This window comes from Microcebus murinus, chromosome 12 (genome assembly GCF_040939455.1).
Source record: "Microcebus murinus isolate Inina chromosome 12, M.murinus_Inina_mat1.0, whole genome shotgun sequence".
NCBI classification, from domain to species: domain Eukaryota; kingdom Metazoa; phylum Chordata; class Mammalia; order Primates; family Cheirogaleidae; genus Microcebus; species Microcebus murinus.
Window position 1 is genome coordinate 38,203,378 of NC_134115.1, and position 15,604 is coordinate 38,218,981.

Sequence of the window (15,604 nt, forward strand, 5' to 3'; positions counted from 1 at the left end):
TCTTCATCTTTATCACATCCAATACTCTATTCTCTCTTTCTCTATTATATATATATATATATATATAAACTATGAACATCCAATACTAATTTAACCCATAAAATATTATAAATGATATTTTTTAAGTAAGAGAAAAAACTTAAACTAAAAATGGTACAATTTTGCAGGCTACTGCAGTATTTGACAACATTTTTTTGGAGTTGTGTTAGCACCTTCTCACTAGGTATCATTGATTTTGTCACTTTTCTTTTGTTCCAAAAAGTGCAGCATGGCATAAAAGTTTTAATGAAATATTATTTCAAGAGTCTACTACTTTTTGAGATAACTAGATCCCCTGGAGTATCACACAATCAAGGTAGGAAACTCTTCTTCACAATTGGTAAAATGGTATTTTATTAACAAATTACTCTTTTTTTATACACTTGAACAAGAGGCCTGTATAGAGACTTAAAATGAAGCACAAATAATACAAAGCAATAAAATGGTATGAGGAAAGATACATATAGCATTTAAGTAAAAAAATAAAAAACAGTAAAAGGAAAATAGTATTAACTAATGTGTAGCAAAAGAAATATTAGAACATGTATATATCTTCTTCTAACCCTGTTACTGGATACAAAAAATAGAAAACATATGATTTCAGAAGTACAGAGACTTGTCAAAAGCCATATCTATTTTAACAAAGTACAAAATCTATTAAAGTTCCATGAAAAATTATACAAATAAATGGCAGCATTAGGAAATAGCTATAAGAGGAATGCAATGTTTCTTTGGCAAAAGAAAGAAAAGGAAAACATTCACAAGAGTTTAAAAGGAAAAAATAATGTGTGGCTGTTTTAAAGGGAGAGAAATAATAGATGTTTGGATCTTTCCCAGGTGTTTGGAGAAAGCTTTTCTACAAATCCCAATGGACTTGAAAGCTTTTGACTGAAGCTCCATTGTACCCTATTTATTGATAAGCCTTTAGTATATTTATGCATTCTTGAAAAGACATCCTTGTAACACTGTCTTCAAATAATGGACAGCTATAGTGGAATTTCGACAAATCTGAAGGATTCTTAAACACAAAAGAATGCAAAGATGACTTTTTCATTAATATGCTGTTGCTCTGGGCAAAGGACAGCTGAGCCCAAAATGGCCTTGAGAACAAACTGCTTGTTCCAGTCACCTGCTGTATCTACACTTTCAAAACTCTTTTTGTCACAGAAGAAGCATGAGTGGCAAACGGGAACCAATTTTGACTGCAATCTCCATTTGGCCCCTTTCCCATAAATGTGGGTGCAAGAGCCAATTTTGGATATTCAGACTGGGTATATTTATACTGAGTTATTTTTTTCTTACTTTTTATTTTGCTTATGCTTTATGCATATAATGCTATACTTTGGCATGCAATTTTCAGACTTCTCTTCTTCTTCCCTAGTGAAAGGTGCTGTTTTATCTTATACTTTCTTGCTGCCCTTCTTAATATTCTAAACTCACAGGAAAAATATTTAGCCTTCACAGTGTCTTCTACTGAACTCAAGGGCAGCCTTCACAGTGATTATGAAAGAACTAAGGAAGCTCTTAATTACATGCACCTGAATGACAAATTGCAGATTTAAAAATTGGTGAAAATCTATACACAAATGCAACATGTTCTAAGAATCAAAGAACTAAGTATTAGCATTGGCTTTGCTACTCACTTTACAAAATAACATTCAAAAATCCCTTACCCTGCTCTGAAATTCAGTTTGCTCTTCTGGGAAATCAGGATAAACGCAATTGCACCGTCTGTTTCATTAGGATACTTGTATACTCATTCCATCCTTCATTCATACATTTATTTAACAATTATTTATTTTGTACCCACTCCTACTATATGTTGGGCACCACGCTGTTGTGAGGAATGAATGAAAATTAAAACATGAGAAATCACCTTAAAAACTGAAAAGTTACACATAATTTATCAGTATAATGATAGTAGTGCCATTGTATTACTCATTATATCATCAGGGTCCACTATTGGAATCGGAAGATCAGTTTACAATATAAGGGTAACTAGGTTAACCCTAATGTGCTATCCCATCCCCACTGTTAACTATTGACACTAATTCTGACAACATAAAATGTTTTTTATCAGCTGAGCTTGGTGTGGGATAGATGAACAGTATTGTCATGAGGGGCCACTGGGTGTGATGTCACATAGCTTTATTTACCTCCTTTCTTTTCTCTCTCTGCCTCCAACATTCTCAGACAAATCTCATCTGGTAGTTACTCACCTGGCTACCTCACATAGTGACCAATAAGAAGGTCTTCTCTCACCTCATTATTATACACCTCTAACAGCTGTTCCTTCTTAAGGAAATAAAAATAACCAGAGTCTAGTGAGATGGAATATAGTCAGTAGTCAGGTTTGATTTTTGTATTGTCACTTGAGAAGAGAATCCTTGAATGCCTATTATGAGATTTTTATGTTATAATTGATTTTTCATTACATACTCCTGTGCCAATATTAGTATAAAAAGGCAAAGTCAATTCTTTCTGCATATTTGGGCTATTCACTTTTCCTCATCCATTTGAGGCTATTTTGTAAAGAACATTGATTTCTTAAAGATTGATTGTTTTTGATGAAGCAAGCACATATACAATTAAAATAGTATTTTAGTATTGTAGGAATATGGAAGTATCGATTACTACTAATATGAAGTAGAATGTATAGCTGCCTTCTAGTTTTGTTGGATTAGAAATGTATTTTAAAGAGGGAAACTATAATCAGGTATTTCACAAAAACTTTGTGTTAGAGGTTTTAAAATTTATAAACTGATGTTTTAAGAAAATAATTTGCCTGCATCCTGGTATCAGGATGAATGACTGAAAACATCCTTATTTTCTATGTTTGTGTAACTAGTATATATTACTTATCTCTAAAGTATATGAGCTTTATATATAAAAACATGACAAAAATATAAACAGAAAAGAGACAGAGCAAGGCAATAAGAGTGAAATTAAAGTAGAAAGTCACCAAGAAAACAATTTGAGGGAATTCAAAGGTTCAATTCCACTGACCTTGGAAAAAGAAATTTTGTTTCATCTGTGCTAAAGTTCAAGAGCAAATGTGAAAGGTTTGGAATGTAATTTTACGAAATATAAAATTTCTTGTCATCTATATTGCTTTTTGTAAGGAATGAACACATTCTTGGTAACTATAAATATATAGGTAGTAAAACAGATCCATCTTCTTGTCTGTCAATGTTCCTGACTGACACAGTGAAGATAAACAGCCATTTTGTGATTATCAATAATAATTAAATATTTGTCTCCTCTATTTTCACTTTCTCCACAGGCTATACAGTTAGCATGGGTTAAACATTTTCTGGACTCCAGATTTGAACAGGACTTTGAAGAGGTGCTGTTAAAATGAGGTGATGATGTAGTGGTGAAACTTCTATCATTTGACAATTCAGTCCAGGAAACCATCCTGACACTTACATACTGCAGGGTTAGCCTGCATTGTGTCTTTTATGTACTATTCATATAGGTTTCTATAGTCATAAGTAGACATTTGAAGAAAATAGAATATGAAAACCTACAAAGGTACAACATGACATTTATTTACCAATTATTTATGGAACACACCTACTATGTGTTCTCTGACAGGGAACAGGGTTAGAGACAGGGATATATAACCCCTAAAACTATCTACTTTGTTTATCTTCACTCTACAATTCCACTGGAATGGTTTTCCTAGAACACAACTATTGATCATCAAGTGATTGCAAATTTTAAAAATCCTTCAAATAGATCTTAATCAACTTGAGGATGAAGTAGACATTTCTCCACAAGAGATACAAAGCCATTTCTATGTAGTTTCTAGGTTAGAATCCAGCTTCAACTTCTACCACATACACATCTATAAGCCATGAAATCTAGTCCCAGGTCCCAGAACAAGCCACTCTGACACATTCACAAGTATTGCTACGTCTGCTTCCAGTGTGTTCCCACTGGATTTGACTGTGTATTGAATTTCAGTCACCATTGAAAATTCAGCTAAACTAACCCTTTCTATTAGAAGTTTTCCATCATAATTTCCCCTTTCTATGCATACAAAGATGTATAAAATATGCAAAGGCCAATGCAATGGATGCCACAAGAGAGGGATAAGGAAAGCCTTTTTATGGTTCAGATTAGACAGATCATTTCTCACACCAATGGCTTTCCATCCAACTTCACGGAGGTGATGGTATTTGAACTGTGGGGATTTGATAAATGGAGACAATGGTGGCATCGTGGAAACAGAAAGTTTTAAACAATAGATATGCTGAAAGGAGGTTTGACATTAGCCTAAGAAATCTGCATTTTAATATTCAGGTAGAGGAGATACTCAGAATGCCATGGAGCAGGGAAAAGGTGATCCTAATTATCATGCAGAAATATTAATATCGTAGATATATACAAAGTATATTTGTATGGGAAAGAATATATTGCAAGTGTGAAGACCACATAGAAAATTACTATGATAGCACAGTAAAAGAAGCCCCCAAACAGGATAGTGTTAGAATGAAACGGGTGAAATTTCCCAATATTATAGAAACTGAATCAATAGGATTTATCTACTTATTCAACATGAAGGGTTTATTAGATGTTGGTATAAAGAGTGAGAAGATCATTTTGGGGTTTTGAGTTACATGAACAGAAATATAGCAATGGCAAGTAAACAAATAAGAATCAGGTTCTGTTGGTGGGTGATTTATAATGAGTTTAGATTTTTTGTAGAAAGTTTGAGTTTATGTTAGGACATGCTATTAGAGGGTACATGGAAGCAACTGAAAATGTGTTCCTGAAGTTTAGGAGAGAGCTCAAGGCTAAAATACATATTGGACATCAGTTTTCATAAAAATTATAAATAGATGATAGATTAGATAAATAGATGACAGATAATCATAAGTTTTTAGTGTGACAGAAGCCAATAGGGAGATCTTCAGGAGAGCAACTGTGACCAATGCTATCCAATGCCCAAGGTACCAGCCATTGCTGATAGATTATTATTTTTTTTAATTTTTTTATTTTTTTTTATTTCGGCATATTATGGGGGAACAGATTTTAAGGTTTCAAAAAATGCCCTCCCCCCCACAAGTCTGAGTTTCCAGCATGACCATCCCCCAGATGGTGCACATCTCACTCCTTATGTATATATATATATATATATACCTGCCCCCCTCCCCCCTCCCACCTGCCCAATACCCTATTACTGTAGTACCTATGTGTCCACTTAGGTGCTACTCAGTTAATACCAGTTTGCTGGAGAATATATCTGGTGCTTGTTTTTCCATTCTTGGGATACTTCACTTAGTAGTATGGGTTCCAGCTCTAACCAGGAAAATATAAGATGTGCTATATTACCATTGTTTCTTAGAGCTGAATAGTACTCCATGGTATACATATACCACATTTTATTAATCCATTCTTGGATTGATGGGCACTTGGGCTGTTTCCACAGCCTTGCAATTATGAATTGTGCTGCTATAAACATTCGAGTGCAGCCGATACTTCCCACTGGTCTCCGGGCTGCTCCGGTGGTCCCAGCTTCCAGTTCTCCTCCGTGACCTCCTCCCGTGGAGTCTCCTGTGGTCTCAGGTACTCCTCCTTCCGACCCTCATCCGATGTAGGCTAGTCTTCTTGCTTCTTTCTTCTGATTTCTGCTAGAATCTATCTTTTCTGCAGAGACACTCTGTCTGGCGGTGTTTCTCATCAGCCATCTTTTTTCACACACACACACCCCACACCCCCACACCCCCACCCCCTGCCCAGCCTGATAGATTATTTTAAGTAAATGGTTGAGGCAGGATTAGAATATATGTCTCTGAATTCCAAGTTATTTCTTTTGAAATTATCACATACTCCAATATCACATTTTCCTTTCAGAATTGTACATTTGCTATGATATTTCAGGACTCAGTCATAAATTTCTTCTGGGCTCTGGGACAGGACAATATTAAGTTTGTACACTATTACTCTTCTTCCCTGCCATTTAAATGTATCTGGGAATGGTGTGAGAGGTAGAGAGCTGATAAGATCTACAAACATATGTAAAAGAAAGATCAACACCAAGTTAACATTAAAATGTATGCATGTGTAGTTCATTTTCATGATTAGAAAATATATAATTATGATTCAGAGAGATCCAGACTGAATGTCTTGATTACGTTTGTGTTGCCTTTAAAACTTGAGCTTTTCAGATTCATCCCCAAAATGTTTGTTTTTCAAATGGGGTCAATCACAGATTCCATAATTTGTGATCCCTGTTGTAAGGCATGCATACTTATTAAGTATGAGATAAACCTAAATCACAAGTAGGACAAGTTTAGTTTATTTTTGTAAACTTCGCTACCTAGAATCATTCATGTCCTGGCTATTACATCTATCAACATACTTACTGCTTCTGAAATCACAATGGATATATGGAACTTATGTATAGAAATGAAAGAATTAAGCAACTAGATTATTAAAACTATAAGACCTTTTAGTTTTAACTTATTATCTTTAATAAGCAATAATTCAAAACCAAATATGTAGGACTGTTAAACAATATATTTGCATTCTATTTCCATGCATGGTTTAGAGAGTGTTTCAATCTTACTGTCATAATATTTGTTTAACATTAAATTTCTCCTTAAACTTTCCCCTAAGGTAAGGCAAATAATTTGTGTAGATAAAAATAAAACATACTTTGCTCCATTAGCCCTTTACAGTTCTGCAGGGCAGAGCAATAGGCCCGATGGAACTATAGAGAAGAATTAACCTTCCTTCTGCAGCCTCTACCAATTTTGCATTCAAGCTGGTTGATCCCCAGAGAGTGGCTCAGCTGTTAGCTGGTGGCTTATGCCATTTATAGTAATATATTTTCAGAGCTGATTCCTTCTCAGGACAGTTTCATGCTGTATCCATTTCATAATATTTTTCTCTAGTTTTTCCTAAGTTTTATGACACCATCACCAGAATCATTTTTGGATCCATATAAGCCACTTTGGAATTTAAGACAAAATAAGAGATGGTTAATACACAAAGTGAGCTGAACATAATATTTGGAAGTTTAAAATGGTGACATGTGGACTATGATTATTTTAAAAACCAATTATTAATAATACTTTCTAATTGTTATAATACATGACTGTTAGATTTTTAAAGGAAGCCCCATTTTAAGATAATCCAGAACTATCTAATTGACATCATTCTCTATGAGTTGGAGGTAAATCTGATCAAATTCTATGAAGGAAACCAAATAAAGTAAATTCCAAAAATAAGATGGAGAGAGAGAGAGATTACAGCAGCATTATTTTATTACTACATGGCAAATATGTATGGTAAAGACCACCGCACACATTTTACAAAGAAGAAAAAATAATAGTATAGTATTCCCAATAACTTAGCAAGCAGACAAGTATGTTGTCTTCTACTATAAATGTAAAGGGCCTTTGGCATTTGGAAAAATATAACTGCATTTATATTAGCAGAAGGCAATATTCCTTGAAATGCAGAATACAAACAGAAAAATTTCAGAAAATAACAGAAAAATTTCAACATAGAATGGTGCTTGCATGCATGAGTTACATATTATGGTTAAGAGTATCAAAAATTAAATAACACTGAATGAATAACAAAAACAAATCTGAAAAAGAAAGCCAAAGAATTATCTTTGGTCCATATTTGCATGTTTTTAATTGTGAAAGATTTCCTTTGGTCTAATTATTTTTCCAGAAAATTCACTACTGTTTTATGTTGAAAACCAGTTTTATATTAATACAAATCTCAAAATATTAAATTAGATGCTTTTTAATACACTTACAGTTTTCCATGCATACTATTAACTGCACTTGCTATCAGATATGAGTAATACATTACTCTATATGTATAAAAAATTCTTAGCATTGCTGTTAGAATGTTTTCAATCTTGGCACAGTAAATACAGATGCAACAACAGCAAAATAATTTCCCAGATGAATAAGAAGCTAACATTGTACACTGTATGCTCAGTTTTAATTATAGATTTTAAGCCTAATCCCAAGGGCTTCTTTAAAGAGTTTCTAAATATAAAAAAAAAGCAAAAACAAAACAAAATATAACACATTCATTCATTCATAAAGCAAGCACATTCTATTTTCTGCACAGATATCCCTATTAGTTTGCTAATGCATAGCTTAGAAAATGTAATTCCGTACACAATTGGTTTATTTCCCTAGTGAGACTGGCTAGAGAGCCTCACATTTTAAGCTATATAGAAACTCTAATGAAAAAAAGCTGGGCTATACAAAGTCTTTGTCAAGTAGAGGAAAAAAAATGGGTGTGGGGCTAGCTATCCTTGCCAATATTATCTATCTAATTTAATCAGTTAATTAGATTTTTATGCTGTCATTTGAAATTAGATTTGAATTAGTTTCTCCTTTCTAATGACAATATAAAACTTTACAGATTATACGATTAAAACATTTCAATTTTACAATCACTCATAGGCCAAACTTTCAATAGCACATTTAAGTAAAAATTTCACTTGGCAAATAAAGTTGGAAGTTTTGAATATTTTGATGTACCAAGAAAATAAAATATAAGAGTCTGGAAGATGGCTGACTAGAGACCTCGCTTGTCCTGTCCCGGCAGGAAGGCAGAATATTGGAGAGAGGACAGGGTAGAAGGCTTCAGGTGTTGATCACAGAGAGAGATATCAGGGACAGCTGCAGAACCCACAGAGAAAACTGCAAAGCCCAGAAGGAAGAAGATAAAGAGAAGATATTGAAAGGGATCAAGGCCAAAGAGGCTAGTGCCCTGGAAAGGAAATTTAGATATCCAGCTACAAGGAACAAGAAGCTCAACAAACACAAAGGAGATTCACTGCAAAGAGTCAATCACAACACATAGTTATCAGACTGGCCAAAGTTAACATGAAGGAGGAAGTCGCGTGAGTTGTAAGGTGAAAACATAGGTGTCTTATAAAGGAAAACTCATCAGGGTAACTGCAGACTTCTCAACTGAAACCTTATAAGCCAGAGGGGATTGGAGCCCCATTTTCAGTCTTCTTAAACACAATAATGGCTAGCCTAGAATTGTGCATCCTACAAAATTAAGTTTCTTATGTGAAGGGGAAATAAAGACTTTTTCAGAAAAGCAAACACTGAGAGTGTTTGTCAAAAGCAGATCTGCCATGCAGGAAGTACTCAGATCTGCATTATGCATTGATCAGCACAATAGACACTCACCAGTGTAAAAGTACCCCAAAGGTAATGCTCAGAGTCCATATAAAATAATAGCTCAAGTGGTAAAACAAAGCAATATGATTCTACCCAACAGGATGAACAGAAATGCATCTCATTTATCAATTCTTTCAATAAATGTGAACGGTTTAAATTCCTCACTCAACAAACATAGGCTGGCTGAATGGACAAAAAAACAAGCCAAGTATCTGCTGTATCCAGAAAACACATATAAACCACAAGGATTCATTCACAACATTCAGTACTCTTTTATGATAAAAACTCTTAAAATAATAGGCAAACATGGAACTTATCTAAAACTTATAAAAGACATATAAGACAAACCCACAGCCAACAACATACTGAATGGGGAAAAGTTAAAAGCATTTCCATTTAGATGTGGAAAAAGACAAGAATGCCCACTGTCACCACTTATATTCAACATAATGCTGGAAGTCCTTGCCAGAGCAATCAGGCAAGAAAACGAAATTAAGGGTATCCAACTGGGAAAAGAGGAGGTCAAACTATAGCTCTATTCTGATGATATGTTCTTATATCTAGAAAACCCCAAAGATTCTGCTTCCTGTATTGATAAACAAATTCAACAAAGTCTCAGTTTACAAAATCAATGTATACAAATCAATAGCATCCGTATGCTACAACAACACTCAAGCTGAGAATCAAATCAAAGACTCAATAACTTTCATAATATCTACAAAGAAAATAAAATATGTAGGAATATATTTAACCACATAGATAAAAGACCTCCAGAAGGAGAACTATGAATAACTTAAGGAAGTACATTGCAGAAGAAGTAAACAAATGGAAAATCTTATCATGCTCATGCATAGGCAGAATCAACATTGTTAAAATGTCTATACTACCCAAAATGATTTACAGATTCAATGGAATTCCCATCAAAATAGCAACATTATACTTCACAGATATAGAAAAAATAATTTTAAGCTTCACTTAGATCCTGAAAAGAGCCTGAATAGCCAAAGCAACCTTAAGCAAAAGGAACAAATCTGGAGATATCAGCTTTAAGGTATACTGTAAGGCTATAGGAATGAAAATAACATGGGATTGGCACAAAAAATACAGATGTAGACCAATAGAAGAGAACAGAAAACCCAGATATAAAACCAACCATACATTGCCATCTGACCTTTGATAAAGCAGACAACAATATACACCAAGGAAAGGAAGCTCTATTCCATAAACAATTTTGGGAAAATTGGATAGCCACATATAGACAATTGAAACAGGATACATATATTTCACCACTAACAAAAGCAACACAAGATGGATAACTGACTTAAACCTAAGACATGAAATCATAAGAATTATAGGAGTAAATGTTGGAAAAACTCTTCTAGATATCAGCCTAGGCAAAGAATTTATGAAGAAGACCTCAAAGGCAGTCACAGGAATAGCAAAAATAAATAAATGGTATGATTAAATTAAAAAAATTTATATACAGATAAGGAAATAATCAACTGAGCATATAGACAACCTACAGAATGGGAGAAAATATTTGTATGGTATACATGTGACAAAGGACTAATTACCAGAATCTACAGAGAACTCAAGCAAATCAGCAAGAAAACATCAAACAACCCCATTAAAAAGTAGGCAAAACATATGAACAGAAGCTTTTCAAAGGAAGATTGACTAATGGCCAATAAACATGATAAAATGCTCAACATAACTAATCATCAGGGAAATACAAATCAAACCCACAGTGAGGTATCGCCTAACCTCAGTGAGAATGGCTTTTATCAAAAAGTCCTTAAAAAACAGATGCTAGTATAGATGTGAAGAGAAAGGAACATTTATACCCTGTTGGTGGGACTGCAAACTATTACAACCTCTATAGAAAATAGTATGACGATTCCTCAAAGAACTAAAAGTAGACCCAACATTTGATCCAGCAATCACACTACTGGGCAAAGGAAAAAAAATATCATTTTATCAAAAAGACACTTGCACTAATTGATTGGGAACATCATTGTCCCAAGCAACATTAAATTCTGCAGTAGGAGAGAATGTTTCCTTGGCAGGCACGTACCAATATTCTGTAGCAATATTCTGCTACAGAGATTCTACTCATACGTGTGAAAATAGGGTTAAGTACTGCAAGAACATTTCAGAGAGCTATCAACCAGGTTAAAAACATGTTGCTTTCTTCTCCTCCTTCTCCTTCTCCTCCTCTTCCCTTTATTCCCGTAGAATCACATGATCAACTCTTAAGGAATAATTCATTATAGAAAAACAGAAATAAATGTGGCAAAGCACACTGTGTCTGTTGGCAAGACACCACTAGCATAAGCTACTGTATAATGATTCAAGAGGCTAGGCAAGCGACAGCGCCTACCTAAGCTGCAATGCATTATTAATCAGTCTCTGAAACTGTAATTACTTTCTGATTCTGTCTTTTAAAGCTTGCAAACAACTGCACTTAACAGCCTTCTCCTCTGCAGATGACTTAGTGATCATTTCATACTGTGGTTTACAGATTGTTACTGCTTTAGATTTCATATCTGAAATTCACTCAACTAATAAACACATCTGAAATTTAAAATACATATGAGGCACTATCTATCCCACCATATGAATGGCAGCTTCTGTGGTTGTTCTCTACTGTACAAGTTCAATTATCAAACTAATTTAGAAACTCTCCAGATTATATATTTTGCAAAGGGAAACAAGTTGAGGAAATGAGTAGATATATCTTCTTTTTCTTTTAATTATTTTTTGTTAAAGAAAGTCACACTTTAACATGAAATTGTTTTTCTCCACTAAGGTTTTTTTTTTCATGTTTTTTTTTTTCTAAATGCATATATAGGATGAGTAATGAATACAGTGAGAAGTATAATTGCTCCATTGACTGTATTAATAAAACCTATAGTTTTACATTTTTACTTATAACAATAAAGACTAGTTTATAACAATAAAATACATTTAAAGAGAGACCTTGAAGGATAGCTAAAGATGTCCAAAACATCCAAAAGCACAGGATGTGAAGGTAGGGAATCCAGATAAAATGCTTGGCAATGACATTTTTTTTTATTTCCTCCCATAATATACTTCATAGTTTCATCAACCTACTCAGTTCAATCAGTGTCAACCTAAAAATTATATGTTTTAGTGAATTATTTCCAGCCACTAAATGTCATTTCTCATGGAAATTCTAATAAAAAGGCTGAAAATGCTTTATCTGACATTTTAGTGGATCAGTAAGTAGCTTGTCAATTCAGATTCTAAAATCTTTACATAGTATAGATTTCTGCTTTATGTTCCAAACTCTTGACTTTTTACAGAATAATTTATATCACAATGCAACTATTTAGCAAGGAAAGTCTAAAAAATCAAGGTCAATTATAAATAATGATTCCAGTTACACGTGTACGTTGCATTATGAAGAACTAGCAATTGAAGAGTTCTGCACTTAATATTGATAAATTATATCTCAGACTTGCTTAAGTCAGCAATGCCTACAGCTGAGGAAAAAACAGCTGACTACATAAGCTTGAAAATCCTCTCTTTTAATCACACTAAGCTTTATTAATATATGGATCAAGAATTTAGCAAAGCTTGGCCAGGTTTTCTCCTAAAAGGTTAGGATAAAGCATCATAATTTTTTAGGCAACTGCTTTGTCATGTGCTTCGTAGACATCTTTTGTAAAAACCAATACATCTTTTGTGTTTTATTTTAATTTTATTTACTTTTGAATTTAAGCATATTACAGGGGTACAAATGTTTAGGTTACCTATATTGCCTTTGCCTCACTTGTGTCAGAGCTTCAAGCGTGTCCATTCCCTAGATGGTGCTCACTGCACCCATTAGGTGTGCATATACCCATCTCCTCCTCCCCATCTTATCTGTCCGACCCTCAATGAATGTTATTACTATATGTGCTCTTAAGTGTTGATCACAGTTAATACTGATTTGATAGTGAGTATATGTGGTGCTTGGTTTTCCATTCTTGTGATACTTCACTTAATAGAATGAGCTGCAGCTCTATCCAGGATACTACAAGAGGTGCTATAGCACTATTGTTTTTGTGGCTGAGTAGAACTCCATGGTATACATATACCACATTTTATTAATCCACTCATGTATTGCTGGGCACTTGAGCTGTTTCCACATCTTTGCAATTGTGAATTGTGCTGTTATAAACATTCAAGTGCAGTTATCTTTTTTATAGAATTTCTTCTGTTCCTGTGGGTAGATGCCCAGTAATGAGACTGCTGGATCAAATGGTAGTTCTACTTGTATCTCTTTGAGGTATCTCCATATTACTTTCCACAGGGGTTGCACTAGTTTGCAGTCCCACCAGCAATGTATGAGTGTTCCTATCTCTCCATATCCACATAAACACTTATTGTTTGGAACTTTTTGATAAAGGCCATTCTAAGTGTAGCTAAGTGATATCTCACTGTGGTTTTGATGTGCATTTCCCTGATAATTAGAGATATTGAACATTTTTTCCTATGTTTGATGGCCATTAGTCTATATTCTTTTTTAAAAGTTTCTGTTCATGTCCTTTGCCCACTTTTTGATACGGTTGTTTGATTTTTTTCTTGCTGATTTTCCTGAGTTCTATATAGATTCTAGTTGTCAGCCCTGTATCGGATATGTAGCATGCGAACATTTTCTCCCATTCTGTAGGTTGTCTGTTTGCTCTAGTGATAGTTTCCTTGGCTGTGTAGATTTTTAATTTTATCAGGTCCCATTTGTTTATTTTTGTTGTTGCTGTGATGGCCTTTGGGGTCTTCTTCATAAATTCTTTGCCTAGGCCAATGTCTATAAGAATTTTTCCAACATTTTCTTCTAGAATTCTTATTGATTCATGTGTTAGGTTTAAGTCTGTTACTCAGCATGAGTTGATTTTTGTGAGAGGTGAAAGGTGTGGATCCTGTTTCAGTCTTCTTCATGTGGCTAATTTTCCCAGCACCATTTATTGAATAAGGATTCTTCTCCTCAGTGTATGTTTTTGTTTGCATTGTCAAAGATTAGATGCTTATATGAGGATGGTTTTATATCTGGATTCTCAGTTCTCTTCCATTGATATATATCTCTGTTCCAATACATCTTTTGATATTGCAACATCACTTTTATCAGCACAAAAATTTAGGTTATTATCACCCACAGCATTTAACCCTAAACCCCTAGAGACCCCATATGTTGATAACATCATTACAATGCAAATTATCTTGTATTTTCTTCATGCGTTTTTAGAAAGAACTACTTAGAACACCTATTTGAAGGCTTTTTTCCATTACATTATTCATTCACCAAATATGTATAGAGTTTTAGCTAAAATTTAGACATTGGGTGGAAAACCAGGTAGATAGGTACAGTCCTCATGCAGCTTTAGTCAAGTGACAGATTTTACATTAACAATCATTTGAGCAGCACTAAATATCACTTAAAAAATCAATTACAATTATAATAATTGCTCCAAAAAATAAGAAATGCTATAAGAATGCATAACAGATAATCTAAACAGAAACTGTACAGTCAGAGAAAAACGCTCTTAGGAAATGACGTTAAACTGGAATACGAAGATTGAGAAGAGCATTGCTTGATTAAATGAAGGGTTGAGGAAAGAACTGTAAATGCAGAGGGAGCAGCAGTGTAACAAATAGACAAAACAGAATTAAAAATTAGGGCATCAAAGAAACTGTGAGATGTTTAATATAGTTTGGAAGGCTAGATAAATAAGATTATGTGAAACAAAGTACAAGAACAAACAGAATTGTTGGTCTTAGTCTGTAGATTGTTGGAATATAGTCTTCATTTTAAGTCAGAACAATGACAACACTTTGAAAGGGATGAATAGTGGGGTGGGATGGGTAGGGACATACTCTTTATTAAAACAAAGGAAACTCATTTGTTTGCTTGTTTATTAAACATTTAAAAATAACAATAGTGGGATAATATTTATGTAGGACATATTTATGTTTGAAGCTACCATCCAAGTAGATTAATATATAGAATTAAGAACCAGCTGACTAAAATGGCTGACTCCTAAGGCAGCCTAGGATTGTTGCAAAAACATTACAGAATATCATAGTTAAATTTCAAGTTTTCTTCTGAAGATGAATTCACTCCACTTTCGTAGGCATTTTAGCTTTGAAATAAATGTGTCAAACAAGCCAAGAAGGAAGATTTATCAGTAAAAGATGCATATTAATGTAACTGAAAGCTTAAATATAATGGCAGAAATGGTAGCATGGTGAAGACTAAGTCACATTCAAAATACATTCATATCAAATGAGGGAGTGAGAAAAATTTATGCTCTGAGTAATCCATGTGAGAGTTATTATATGTGTTTCCAACAAATTCAAACCAACATCCCATTAAATATTTGATC

The 15,604-nt window shown here is 33.9% G+C and overlaps 1 protein-coding gene across 40 annotated transcripts in view; it reads right to left on the reverse strand.

Annotated features, from left to right (window-relative positions):
• The window catches only part of PTPRD (protein tyrosine phosphatase receptor type D), a 2,082,753-nt gene that overhangs the window by 1,800,486 nt on the left and 266,663 nt on the right, over positions 1–15,604 (reverse strand). The window lies entirely within an intron of this gene.